This window comes from Hirundo rustica, chromosome 5, assembly GCF_015227805.2.
Source record: "Hirundo rustica isolate bHirRus1 chromosome 5, bHirRus1.pri.v3, whole genome shotgun sequence".
Lineage (NCBI taxonomy): Eukaryota > Metazoa > Chordata > Aves > Passeriformes > Hirundinidae > Hirundo > Hirundo rustica.
The window spans coordinates 66950595-66963732 of NC_053454.1; positions in this window are offsets into that span (position 1 = coordinate 66950595).

Below are 13138 nucleotides of genomic sequence, written 5' to 3' on the forward strand. Positions count from 1 at the left end.
AAGCAATGATTTTTTTCTTAATATTAGAAATATGACAAATTTTAGAGGAAAGGGTGCCCCAAAGAGGGAGGAGAATCTATACATGTGTCTGTCAGGATGGCTGTTCATCCATTTTCCATGCTCCAGACTAGTTGAGTTTGTACCTCAGCTTCAAGCCTCTGAAGATTCCTGCTCCACTTACAATTACCTTGACCACACCACTAAGCTCTTCTAGGTGTTCTCATCACACTATTGACCGAAAAAAATTTAGTTTAGGTGCAAACATAAACTTCCAAGAAATTATTATTTTTTGGGATAGTTCCTTCTCTGAGTATAAATGAAAACTAGTAAAAGAAAGATGATGTTATGATAATATAAAAACATCAGTGAGTTATATCTGTGCAATGCTCTTTCCAAAGATGGTACAGATGTTTTGGAAATAAACTGATAAATGTTTTAAATGTTTAAATTGCATCATTTCAGCAAATAGAAGACCTTATCCCTTGCCAAAGTCAGTAACTATGTGGCATTTATAATGCAGTACTCATGGTATATGCCTGAAATCCTGTGAGGGTAACACAGATAAAACAGAAGCTTTGAAGCTGTGAAGTCCAAATCCAGACTTTGCCCATATTTAAAGATAGCTGAAGCCAGATATTGTTTCAACACAATAGAAAGTTTGGAGCCAGCTGCAAATTTGGCTATATAAATGACTGTTTATGAAATTCAAGCACATTCATGAGCTAAGCTTTGGTTCGAGCCACAAAAGTTCAGAATTTAATTTGGGCCCAAAGTCTGGGTCAAAACTTTTTGGGTCCAAAGTGTGCAAAAATAAACACTAATTTTTGTCTTTGGTGCAGCTAATCCAAAGAACAAAACATACACTTAGGATGAATGTGAATATTCCGGTTCTCTTTTGTAAAACTGCACAATTCTGATGTAAAAAATTAACAGTGTGGCAGGCACCACAACAGCCTTTAGAAAAATTTCTCCAGTGGTGACTAAAACTGTCCATTTCCGTTCTAATCTAAATTTATCCAGGTATCAGCATGAAGTCATTGGATCTTCTGACAACTTTCTTTGCTATACTGGTAACGAAAATTTTCAAATTTTGTTCACCTTAGAAGTAAACATCAGCACAGACTGAAATACACATTAAGCTTCTCATAGTAAGGAAAAACAGTATAAATATAAAACACACATGTTTCCTAACCTCCCCTTCATCCTGAAATTTGTTTTCTGATCAGGTTTTGACTATTCAACTTGAATTCGTGGTGTTGGGGCACAATAAAACCCAACAGACACTGCATCAAGACCCTGGATTTCTTTGCTTATTTGTGTATGGATCGTATCAGCTTTTTGGCCACAGCCGTAGTCCAGAAGGTAGCAATCAGGTATTATCCATTTTGATTCCCAAATCTTTATTTACCCTTTCCAAGTTGGAGACCCTTCTCCTGTAATTAGAGCTGTCCCCTTGGCTAGTGGATGTAAGAGGTATATGGCCATATTCAGACACACTATTTGCTGCATCCAGATGATCTAGATTTTCCTTTCTCATTAATCACTCCCCAGATTTCATGCCGCTATTACACCATCAGTAAAACTTTTAAGTTTCATTCCAGCAGGTTAATATGGATCAGTATTAAACACAATGTTAAGGCAAATCACCTAAGTCAATACCTTTTGCAGATACGATCCTGTTTATGGCTGTGGAGGAAGATAGCATGCTCACCAGAATGAGGACAATAACATGAGCTTAGAAACTTCTTAAAAACTCCAAAATCCTCAAGCAATATAGTCTGCCAAGTTATAAGGTCAGAGCTTCTTACTGAGGAGAAGATATGGAACAAGACAAGGCACTGAGAATTTTGTGAAGTTCTCAGGTTACTTTGTCAGTATTCCAATTCTCCTTTTCCAACCCTCCATCCAACATTATGGGTAGAAACCATTCTGAAGGAATGAGCTGGAAAAGGCTGAAGGATAACTTGAAATTCTTCTTACCCTCTGGAAAATTCTAAAATCCCTCCTATTTAATTACAACACAGCTTGTATAACACTTTGGCTGCCTTTCCTCCTCTACTTTGTTTTGTTTGCATTACTAAGAACATTTGCATGAAAACAGGATATTTGTTTATTAAGATCTCATCATCTCCTGCTGTGTATTCTCCAGTTTAAGTCATATTCCTTAACATTTATTAGCAAAAGGAGACCATAAATCCCGTTTCCTGTAAATGTGCCTAATAATAAAATAAGCAAAGAAACTAAAGTCAAGTAGAGAAATTCAGAAAGAAAGAAAGAAAGAATGAAGAGACACTACATGATAGATGGTGTAATTTGTGAATTCCAGGGGAAATAGCCTAAAATGTTCCCCATGATGTGTGAAAGTTTTCTTTAGCACTTCCTATCCACCCTTCTATTTCCACGCAGGCATTTCTCAAACTGGGCAGACACACATAAGAATTCTATCTTGACATCAGAAGACATGTCAATAACTCCCCCTCGTCCCTTTTGGTTCTCCTGATTTTCTCAACAAAGAATGCCAACCTACAGGAGGAGTATGCAACATAGAAAAGAAGGAGTCACACAGCTGGCACCACGGATGTGGAACAGCAGAAGAAAAGATGTAAGTGCTTGCCAAGTAAGGACTAAGCAAACCTCAAGTGAAATCTTAGGTTTAGCTTCATACTGTCTTCTCATTTATCATTTTCCTTCAAAATATGGTTTGCATTTCCAAGATGTACTAGATTGATAGATTCCCACATGACTGAACGTGTTTACAGTTCTGCAGGCTCTTTTTAGCTCTAAATCTGCAAAGATCTACAAGTAGTTGGACAGAGAAAAAAAGCAAGGAACTATTCTGAAGTGGTAAGCAAGGGTCCAAATCATTCACATACAGAATACACACCCAAATGATTTCCACTTAGCCCTTGCAGGATAAAAATGGAAACTACACAGAGAGACTAACCTTTTTCAGGGCTATATATTTATAATATATGGGGACATTTTTCTCCCAAATAGGAATCCAGGCATCAGAAAAAGATGTATGGAAAGGACTGGGAATGATTCCACAGCTCTGGCATACAGCACAACTAGTATTACATCTTTTCAGAGATGCTATGAAAACAAAAATCTAAAAATAGGATAAATATTGCCTTTTCAAAATTGGGTGGTTACATTCATAACATGTTAAAATGCATCTATCTAGACTGGTCACAGCTGTATAAAGGCAAGGACCTATTTACTTAAAAGAATGTTATCTAAGAATTAATATTTTTTATCGGTTTCACAAGAAACTGGCATGTCCATTGTATCTTTTCTCTTTCCATTGTCTTTCTTGAAACATTACTTTGTTTTGCCTAAAGTTAGATTCAAGCTCTTCTGTCACATATTCCCATTTATCTGCAGTCACATCAAATTTCTCCTCAATATATGGTTTCACATACATAAAGTGAGTCCTGAAATTCTGCCATTTCAAACTCTTCCTGGTAGAGAGAGCTTGACAAGGGAAAACAAGAAACTTGGCAGTTCCCTATCAGCCCAAAGATATCAATAGCATTTGTGGCACCTGTTTTCATGCAATGTTTCCTAGTTCCTCAGGTCTATCCAAAATATTATGATGGACCAAATCCAAGGTTAAGGTGCTATCACAATATCCAGTACTAATTGCAAAAACCCGTGTTCGACAAACCTACTGCACAGAAAAGCCAATTAACAAAGATAACAAAAAACAGCCCAAGTTCCTGTAATACATCAGATAGATAGATGGTTATATAACTACAGCTGCATATACACAAATACAAACTAAAAGACATCCATATGGAACATACTTACAACTACAATCAGTGGCCCAGATATTTGGTTCTGTAGTACCCACTATTCAGCACCACACCCATTTCCTTGTTCAGTGAACCAAATGTCCTACATGCTGAGACATAAATCTTTTGTCTGGGAGAGCTGATCTCCCACACAGGGTGACAGTGCCTGGGATGAATTCCCTTTAAGAAATCCAGATAAATGGACAGTGAAGATGTTGCAGGGAATTCCAGGAGCTACCCCAGTAGAAGCAGCAGAGTCAAGACCATGCTCTTACTTTACAGCTTAAAAAGCTTGCAAAAAGTAACCAGGGATGCCTTCTCTTTTTCCATTTTCTTCCTTCAGGAGAGCTGAGGACAAGGCCTCTACTGACAGTTTCTTACCTTTAGTGGTCTTTCCATTCTCACTAGGATATAGACAGAGAGGTGTATGCTAAAACATGGATTGTTCAAATTTTAATCAGAGACTTGACTACCTGCCAAACTATCCCAGAATTGGTAAGGAATCAAAAGGTCTTAATTCATGTTTAAGACATTGGCTATAAATCATTTGGACTTTACATTTATAATAAACTAGATGCTTTTTATTTTCATATATAAAACTCCATCAGTAACAACTCAAGCCAACTGCTTGCTAAAACCAAATTATTCCCATGACTGGAAGTGTAGATTCTTTAAATGTAGTTGAACAGAATTTGGGAAAAAAAAAAAAAAAAAAAAAAAAAAAAAAAAAAAAAAAAAAAAAAAGTCATTGCACTATTCCAAAATTGTAACTGGCAAATTTTAGTAGAAAAAAAGTCTGTTAGATACCTGCTCCGAGACTCCTAATTCCATATTTATACTACTAAAATACAATGTACTTACTTTCAGAAGCAACAAGACTCTGTAAGTTCCTCTGCAGATAGAGATCTAAAGAGCTTGAATAATCATCATTTAGGATAATCTCAGTTTTAGAGCTCTTGCTATTTTCCATTGTAAGGATATATAGTCCTAACTATTATGTCTGATGCATCGTGTTGGGAATTTGGGACCCACATGACTTATGTTAAATAACATTTGTATATTCCGTGTTTTTGTTGGACTCACCAACACATTGCCTTGTGCCAGAATGTGGAGAAATTTAAAAAATATTTAAAGGGATCCCAGTTCTCATGCAATTTAATTTGAATATAACAATCCTGAATATTTTCTCATTACTTGACTCCAGCAAAAGAAGGCCAATATGGAGCATGGAGGCTTGGAAATACATGCCATATTTTGTCTTAGAGAGAATAACAAGCACCATAACCACAGAAAAGTGATCCCTTTGCATTGTGATGTGAGCAGTGGAGTCTATGACATAGGCCAAGAGGGGAGGACGCATATTTTTGCCTGGGTGCTCACCAACACCCTCTGACTCAGCCTCTTTAGTATTTTAGGATCAGACCTTACAATAGGATCTGTCTGTGCAGGCTCCTGTTCCTGTGTGGGATCTCATGAAGTTCAATGAGAATGTGCATTGTGCCAGTGTCTAGAGTTTTTATCTCTGAACAATATCTAATCAAGGTCTACATATATGTCCAGATCAGATTCCATAAAAAAATATCACTTAAATATTTACTGGAGACCAGAGTAACTTTGATTTTATATTTTTCTACAGATTTCCTTCTTGTGTGTTGCAAACCAGTGGCAAAATAGAGATAGATAAAAGTGAAAGATTTTCCTTAATATTGAAGAAGTAAATCAAAGCTTCTTAATCACCCAAAATCACAGTAGAAAAGAAGACAACACAGATCCCAAACTCCGAGTAGAAATATTCTCAAAAAAATACTCGAAGTTGAGACTAGAGCTCTCTAAAAGCAACTTAATCTAAGCATATGCACATACAACCAACAGAAAGGCTTCTCAAGGTAAAAATCTGCTGTTGAGGACCTAAAGTCCACACACTAAGTTCTTGAAGTGTAGGACTATGAGTCTTGCAGATTTTTTTTTGTTGTTGTTGGTTGGTTGGTTGGTTGGTTATTTGCTAAACTTTGGACCAGTCAGGTTCCATGGCCTGAAAGCCCTTCAGCAGCTGGAATGCATTAACTGCAGTGCTGGAGTGTATCTTCCAGCATAGTTTCATCGGAAAGGAATCTCACTCACCTTCTCCAAGATGCATATCAAAACAAGGTAAGTGTGGACAACTGGTAAATTCTCTTCAAAAGTCCTGAGATGGACTAAAACGCGCAGGTAGATGTTCCCTGTACATATGCTTTGCAGTGTGGAGACTGGCAGAGATCACTGACTCTGTTTCATGAGGACAATGCCATCACTGATTGTTGCTGTGTATTATTTGGTTTCATATTGCATTTCATTTTGATATTAGGTTTTGTAATGGTTTCTTCTGTACCCCCCGTTCCCCTGGAAAATGTACTATCCCGAAGTTTGTCCCTGCCCATCTTCCGCATTGTTCCCTTCCTGGAATGTAATCCAACTCTCTTCCACACCCATCTTACCCCTGATTGGGTAGTGGGCTTGTCCCTGCCTTTAGCCCCTTCCCAGCATATAAGCCGAGGTAACACGTGGAAAACCATTTTGGTTTGGGGAGAGGGACTGGGGACCTGACCCAGGGGGCAGGTGTGGGGCAGGACCACAGAAGAAAGACTGAATAAAGCACTGGCTTCACCCTCAGATCAAGTGCAGACCTTCTTTTGCCATTGACAGGGACTTGCTCTCTCTCCTAAGGGAAAGGTTCTTGGCCACTCCTAGGTTTTGGGACCCTGAGGAAAAAATCCTTCCAACTGCAGTTTGTCTCTCGAGCTAGCCGGAGTGAAAATGGATCCGGGGCTCCATGAGGGAGACAAGCCACAACTGATACGGCCTTCCTATTTAAAAACAAAACAAGCAAAACTAATAAATCATATGACCAGAAAACTAAGATAACATTACTCCTTTTCTACAGCACAGGTTTTCCAAATACCGATTTGTGTGGCTTCACCAAGCCTGCTATGTAAATGTATATGAAAACTAGAGAAAGCCAAGCAACTATGAAACAAACTGATCAGTGACATAATCCTTCTGTTAAATTATGATCACATTATGGAAAAGTGTGAGAAATCTTACTCTAAGAGTTTCCTCTACAGTTTTCTTTCAATCTTCCTTGCAAACAACACATATTGGCTCTGGTGTCAAGGCAGGAAACCATGTATTTATCTCAATTTATTCAGCCTACTCAGGAAAAAAAGCTAATTTAAAAAAATCTTCATGTTCAAGCAATATGACATAAAGAACTAGATTGTCTCTGTGTAGGTGTTAGTATATAAAACCAAAGGTAACAATGAACTTTTTTAAAACTAAATGAAAACTGAAAATGTCTCCATACACGCTTCTCTGTAAAATCTAAACATCTGCTTAAGATCCTGATGCAGTAACACAATATGTCTGCAGCTTTTGTAGTTATGAATAAATGCATCTTAAAACACAATACTGCAGAGCCCATTCCTCCTCCATTTGCCTGCCAAATTCAGAGTTCACAAATCTTTGACCTGGGTACTCTAATCAGTTCCTGGCCCTCTGGCCTCCCTCGGGAGCTGCAAAGGTGGAGGGAGCTGGCTGTGGCCAGCATTGTTCCGTCCTCTGGCACTTGAGTGCCAGATCCAGAAACACTTTGTGCTTCCCACTGTCAGCCCATACAGAGCCAGAGGTATTGGAGGAGATGGAAGACACATAGGGCTGCAGCCAAGGCAGCAGAGCCCAGGTAGGTGACGCCCCTGAAGAACTGGAATCTATCTGCAACCCAAACCTGCTGCAGATTTTATTTGGTGTGAGAGTCACAGGCAGCAATGATGTCAAAATTGCCTTATTGAAATGCCACCTTCGACCTGTCATGCTATGGTAAAAGGTATCCCCTAAATACAACACCAAGGGCATAACAGGAATGAAAGCTTGAACATTATTTTCAGCATACTTTATTACATCAAAAATAAAATTTACAGCAAATAGAGCCTTGATTCTCTTGAATAAATAAAAAAATTATTTTATTTATTTGTGGACTAGTCCCAGATGAAAAACAATTTAACTCACTGTTCTTACAGACAGGGACTGTGGTCTTTGTTGCCTGGTGCTGCAATGTAAGTTCGTGGAACTCTCTTGAAGCTCTTCTTTAGTTATGTCATGATTGCTTAATTCAGATTTGGCTTAGTCAGTGACATTTCTGTGCATTACTTCATGGATCATAGCTGTGTACCAAGGTAAATGTATGGCAAGATTTGTTTTATTTGCAGTTTAATATCAACACACCTTGTGACTATCACAGTATTAAAGCAGTTGCTCTAACAAGAAACATGTTTAAGTTTGGACTCAGTTTTTAGCTGAGTCCAATTTGTTTACCCTTGATAAATTATTTCTGATTTGTTACTTAGTTTGGGTTATAGAGTTATCAGTTCTTCATGAAAGGGCTAAACCCCCAAACCTGCTATTTTTCAAGGGGGGCAGGGATATTTCATTATTGTGTTCCACTTCATTCCCTTTTGTTTCATTTTTATCCTGGTAGAAGACTCTGCCAAATATTTCAAAGTCCTTCTTGGCAAGTAATAAAATAATTTGGACAGAGCAAACTGCAATTAGAATTTTTGGCAGGTTTCATATTTTGGATGCTGATGAGAAGGGTATCAGTTTTAGTGTACTTGACCAGTTCATTATTTCAGATAATTTCCTGCCACACAGCACCATCTCTACAGATGGTGTTTGGTTGAAAAACCAACTAGGAAACACATCCCATTTTTTGGGGTTTTTGAGTGAAGATAAATAAATTGGTTTTTATCCCCCATCTGTCATTCACCCTAAATTAACTCATAAAATCTTATTTCTCTCCTTAATATTGTGTATCCAAAAACTGTTTCTTACTCTCCGGAATGTAATATCATATCACTTATTGCACAAGAAAAAGGTTGTAAAATACACAGAGAAACACATTTGCATTGCTGTTATTAGGGGCCAAATTCAATTATTCCTTCTTTTGCTTGGCTTTGGCACCACAAAGATCTGTGTACATTCCAATAAGACAATGTTTTTTGTTTGTTTTTGGGGGGTGGGGTACTTTATACAAGTGCCGTGACCTTCTGCACTTTTCTGCGCACCAGAAGCCATAGGTTTTTATTGGATCCTGTTCTAAATTTGTGTCAGCACTTTCTTTATAAATCCTTATTTTGATATGGATTATAAACTGTTCATAAAAAATCCATCCCAGACTAGAAGTCTATTTTGTTGGCGTGGAGAGTGTTAAGCACCAGACTTGGTGATGTGGTATTTCTAGACCCTAAGATTACAAACAAAACACACCTTGTGACAGTTCAGAAACACTTTTTACCGGTCAGAGATTTATATGTATATGTGCATTTATATTTCACTGGATGCTTTACAGTTAAAGTATCAGGCAAACTGTTTGCTGGAGTTTTTACTCCCCCCTACACAGCTTTCCCAATAAAAACTTCCAATGAAACCATCAGTGACAGATGACAATGCAAGACATGCCACTATGCCCATTTCTCTCCCTGCTAGGAGAAGTCCTAGTGGCTTGTGTTACTTCTTCCTCACAGAGTTATCACCTTTGGAGAAATCAGGGTCAGAGACCACTGAAGGGAAAAAGGGGTCAAGATCCATGTCCTCATTGACAGAGAGAGTTGTTTTTCGCAAACTTTCTGTCTACATTGTGGTAATTCACAATAAAAGAGAACTGAAATTTTACCTGTTGCTATAGACAACATTGCTCAAGGACCAGCACCTGGCTTGCCAGCATTCTCAGTTCTTCAGCTCCATCTCCAACACATGCCATGCCTCTTCCTGCAGCTGGAGATGTATTGACCAAACCTTTATAACACGGTTAATGAATAAGTGAGACAGTTCTAAAAGCATAGCTTTCCCCGCTTCTTTGTTCTCTTGTCCTGCATCTGCTTTGCGCAAGAAAAACCTGATCTGCTAACACCACAGCCTGTGATTTCTTCAAAACTGCTTCATTGCCAATGATCTCACATTGTAGGGCAACCTCATGAAGCAAGATGGACTTTCACAGTACATTTCTCCTCGATCACAGAGTAAATTTGCTGCTTGCCTATCTGTCCTCTACACACTTTTAAGCACCATTCAAGGAAAATGCACACAGCCCTCATTGTGATCTGTGTTTTCCCTATCTGGCAAAATGTGTTTACTAACATAGCAATACACAGAAGTTGTGTGCAACACCTCCAGGAATGATCAGCTGTCTCTGAAAGGTCTCAAAGAGAAGAAAAACAAGCACATCTTAACAATTTGAAAATTTCAAAGCTAATTACAACTTTAGGGACCAAAGCTCTTTATGGAAAATGTATGGAGAGCTCACAACTGATCAGTACACACATTTTTGTAAGAAACAAGAAGAGCAACCCACAAGAATTCATAGTGCTGTTCACAGTGTTGCAGTGAGTTCAGCTTTGTGGAAGCACCACGCTGGAATCCCACATTGCAGGGAGAGCCATTCGTGTGGTCCCTGCTGGTGGTGTTTTCACAATTCTCATAATTAGTTTGATATGAGCATTCCTGGCAGTGTTGGTGACTGAGTACTGCAGAAGCTGGATAACACTTCACTGATGATTTGCAGAAACCCTTGTATGTTTACATCTTCAGCAGACCATCAAATACGCAGAACTCTTTGGTCAGTTTAATAATTATCTCAGGAAGCAAAGTAGGGCTGCCATTATCAAGATGCTAGCTTCTGCCTAATGATTTAAACCGGCTTTCATTCTTTGAGGTGACAGATGTGCTTGAACATTATGCAGAATGCATTACTTCCATAATGGGATTGTGACTTGTTATTGATCTCCATCACTTTCATCACCACATTCACATCAGCTATTTATGTCAATCTCAATAACTAGTCACATGTATGTCTATCTGCGTGGACTCATGAAGACTTTCAAGAAAACTTGTGAATCTTGCTCATTTTATTCTGCCTTCTGTTTTATTAACTCTGTTTTACATTGCTTCTTAAAGTAAAGCAAAGATTTTTATTTTTCTCTTTTTCTTTTCTGTTCTTGTGTATTAACACCTTCATTGAAACTCTCAGAATGGTTGACCTCCTGTAAGGGAGTATTTTCCCTTAACATCATCCAGATCTTAGGGATTTGATGGAATGTTAGATTTCAAATTAGTGTTATCACATACAATTGGTAGGGGAAGAAAACCTTATATTTACAGTAGTTACATTCAAAATAATTAAAACAAATGTTAAATATGCATGGATATAATTGCCACATTTCCCACTGAAAATACTGCCCTAGTTAGACTCCATGGAATGCTGAGAATGGAAAAAAGCAAGTCAAGAGAATATCAAATGAATTGTGTAACTTCCATCCATGGAAAGTCTTCAGCTTTCTTGTTTAAATGAGGATAAGCCAGGCTTCTAACAAAATACATGAGATTTACCTGTCCAATACCTACAAGGCCCCCTGGCCTCTCTTCTTTGCATAGTTTCATCTCCTGATGTTTCACTTTTTCCTACTTGCAATATATTGGTAGACAGAACAATAGAAATAGAGCTGGAATTGCAGAAATTTTCAGGTTTTCCCTTTTTCTTCAGTTTTCCTTAAATCCAAGGTCAAATGTGCGATTGAAATAAAATGATTATACAAATCTCTCCGTATTTTACTAAAGAAAAGGCAGCACTCAAGCATACTAATGACAATTGGAAATATAAAACACAAACAATGGTGCATTTCCTAAAAAGACAAATTCTCCAGAAGACTGAAGATGGAGTCAAAACTGCAGCTTCCTCTCCTAAATGAAGGGAAAACTTGCTTTTCCTTTGTATTATTTCATAAGCACGTAAATAAACAGAGCTAATTTCTAGTGCTCACTTCATGCTTCAAGGAAAAGAATTTTCCTCTGCACAGAGTACTGCACACTTAGCATACTGAATCTAGCAAAACCTCATGATCTTAATAAAGGAAATTACATATAATTGTATATAATATAAAATAAAGAGAGCGAATGTCAAACCTATCATGGCCTGCTACACCAAACAAACAAGGTGTCCCATATTTTAGTTTCTTTCAGACAACTGTATCATGATATTGCTGCTAAATTATACTGAAATTACACTGTGAGATGTACAAAGAAACGAGCTAAATGCTGGTTCACTGAACTCTGAGACATCGGGAAAATCTGGCATCTAACCCATGCTGGCTCAAAAGCAAACTTTCAAATTGTAAAGGGAGGATACACAATTAGTCATCCTCTGTAATTAGGAGCATGATGATGCAGTCTACTGTAGATGACCTTCACTAAGCCACTTTCATGGTGAAACATTGTGTCTTTAGCTAAAAAGGCACACAGTCCTTGCCATCAGACTGTCTTTCCCAGGAATAATTTTTGTTTATGCTCCAGATGAGTATTTTTTGGATGGAATCTATTTCAGTTTTCAGGTCTAGAAAGAGATAGTTCAGCCTGGTCCTTATTCTACCTACTGGATAATACCATTCTGCATTTTTAGGGTGGGATTGAGGCATTTTAGTGAAGATATACCACAGCACACCATTTTTTCTCCTACCTCAAGTCTCAAATCATCATCTGCCTCTCTTGCACTTTAAAGCAACAGGCTCCTAGCTTAAACCTTCAAGTATTAAAATTGATGAATATTCCCTCTACTGGGCTCATTTCACTACCATTTTCTAGCTATTTCGTCCCTCATGATCTCTCCCTAAACCCTCTAAAATGTGACCAATCTGTTCCAGAGCAGATCCTCTCCCTCACACTCCATGCAGAGGGAGAAGCATGCTGCAGAAGCCTGAAGAAATAAATGCTCACAGTGTCCAATGTGCTGTGATTTGCAATCTCCTTCACTCCTGAGGGAGTCTAGCCCAAGGGCAGACTTACAAGCAAGTAATTTTTATGCATTTATGCAGTACCAGACTTCTGTGGCAAAGGGCCAAACATAGCTGTGTCTCATTCTAGGCTCCATATAGATTATGGAATCAAACCCATTGACACTGTTTAAGAGGGTACATGTTAAAAGGTCCAAAGAGAAATGTAAAGTAAAAACGTGTGGCCTCCATATGCAACTCTGTTCCCCAAACTGGCAAGGATGTAAATCTCTGGTTTCTCAGCAGTTGAAAGGAAAAGCCTAGGATCAGAAACCTGAAGTCCACTACATCCCAATGTCTGCTATTTTCCCCTGGCTGGCTGTAAGTCTTCAAAAAACACCTTGCACTTGACAGGGATTAATTGGAGATTAGTCTTTCTGACCTGAAACAGAACTTCAGAGAAATACTGACTAATATCTGCTGTAGCTGTAATAGACTAACATGAAACTACAGACCTGGGGAAAAAAAAAAAAATGCTCAACTGAGTAGAAG